Genomic DNA, 2,292 nt, shown 5'->3' with positions numbered 1-2,292 from the left:
GGATTAATGGCAAAATTTATGCATTTAGCTGATTTGCTGTTAAACAAACAAACAAACAAACAAAAAACAACAATTACAGGGTCTCCTTGCAACTTTAGTTGTTATTGGTATTTCCAGTGCAAACTGTTAGCTTCCACTACATGGGGTGGGTAGAAACTACCTGCCCCCTACTCTCAGCTATTCTTGAACCCAATTCATAGTAGAAGTAGGAGATTACTTTCATGTATTCTACTCTCATATAATTCTTGTATTTCTACTTTGTCTTTCACCATATACTCCAAGTTGTATTTAAGAAACACTACCTTTGATGTGCTCTAGAGTGATTTTGAGCTACTCAGCAAAGACTTTTGTGGGGTAACAGTAGAATTCTGGACTGTGTCAGGGCCACTTTTTCCCTTGCTGGGGCATGAATTGTGGCTGTGGCTATCGTTGTCTAAGGTATATTTCCTGTCATTAGCTATCTGTGTGTCAGGAATGGAGAGCTTTCTGAGCTTCTGAGAAGCTAAGGATTGGACCCTGTCCATTTATTATTCACACATTTACAAAATCTCTACAGTAATTGTGCCATGGTGCAGGGTATTGTTGGTCAGTAGGACATGTGTCCCTTTGTACTGCTGCCATACATATGGAGAAACAGAAAGAGGATCTGTTAGATTCTGGGAAGGCCAAAGATCATAAGGATATGGGGGCTGGATAGTTTGGATCCTTTATCTACATGATGAAAAAAGAGTAAGGCCCTTGAGCAACCCTAAACTTTAAAGACACCCCAGTTCTCTACTGCAGCCTCTTTCAAGCCTGGGAAACAACAAAAGACTGGCTACTTCAAGCTACTGGCTGCATCACACTAAGAGGTTTCTGGAAACCTATAAAGTTTTTTACCTGCCCTTCCAGGTTGCCTGAGTTCAAAGAGGTAATTTAATAAGAGAGACTATAATTAGGGGATTTATGGTTTGTTTTGTTTTGTTCTGCTCTCTGGGAACAGAAACTGCCTCCCTTATAATTGCAACATTTGTTGAATGTCTACTCTGTGTTTTGCACAATTATATTATTTTATTTAATCTTCATCATGACTTATGTTTGATATTATTGATATTTTTAAAATAATTGAGAAAAATAAGATTTAAAAGGTAAGGCATATTCCTTGTTTATATAACTAGTAAGACATAAGGCTAGGACTGAATAAGACTAATGTCTGTAGTATATATGAAATGTGAATGGAAAGGCAAAATGGAAATTTTTTGATGGGATTGATGTCTTAAAGGGAAGAGGATGGGGTATATGTGAAAAAAATTTCATATGAAGATCAGGTTGACTGTTTGGATTTCAAGAATTCCCTTTCTAAATTTAGTGTATAAAAGGATGTGCTAGGAAAGATCCTTTATTTCCATATAAAATAAGACAATTAGGTAGAGGGAGGGGTGACACTAAATAACAGAGTGTAAACTCATAGTGAGGCTCATTCGCACACACAAACAAAGTAGAGGACCATAAAGGGGTGTTTTTAATGGATAAAAGCTACCTAAAAGAACAGAAGCTTCAGAGTGGGTTACTGTTCTTGTTAGGTACTTCTGTGAAATCAAATCAATATTTAATGAGATATATTTAATTATTTTAGATTTCCACAGATCACCTTCTGCAAAGAGAATAACATCACATTGCTCTTGGCTCCTAAAAGGACCCGAACATTGCTCTATGCCAGGAACTTTGCTTCAGTCAGTCACTGTCTTCTGTTTAAAGAACTTATAAGATACACAACACACCACAAATAGAGCCGTATGTGCAAAATATAGTCTAGTTAATAGGAATGTATAAGAAGCTAGCTAGTAAACTCTGTGGGGGAATTGGTGTGAGAAGAGGGGTTTTTATCTATTCCCAGTTAGATATTCACTCATCAGCAACATATTTCAAATCTCTTTGCCTTTCCATATGTCAAAAATTCAAATAAAATAATAAACAACAGGCTATAAGTAGAACAATCACTTTCTCCTACTAGAGTTGAATTTTGTACTTTAATTATTTTAATATCTTTGTCAAAAATATTTTTTATTTAATGTGCTTTTATGTATGTCTGTGTACCATGTATATTCAGTACTCATGGATCACCTAGAACTGAATTTTCAGACAGTTGTTAGACATCATGTGGGTGCTGAGAATCAAACTGAGATTCTCTGGAAGAGCAGCCAGTGTTCTTAATTGTTGAACCATCTTTCCAGCTCCTCTCTTTGTTGTTATTGTTTGTTTGCTTTGTGTGTGTGTGTGTGTGTGTGTGTGTGTGTGTGTGTGTGTGTGTGT

This window comes from Psammomys obesus, unplaced genomic scaffold, assembly GCF_907164565.1.
Source record: "Psammomys obesus unplaced genomic scaffold, mPsaObe1.curated_primary_1811, whole genome shotgun sequence".
NCBI lineage: Eukaryota > Metazoa > Chordata > Mammalia > Rodentia > Muridae > Psammomys > Psammomys obesus.
The sequence above is the reverse complement of the archived record's forward strand: the minus strand, read 5'-3'. Positions refer to the sequence as shown.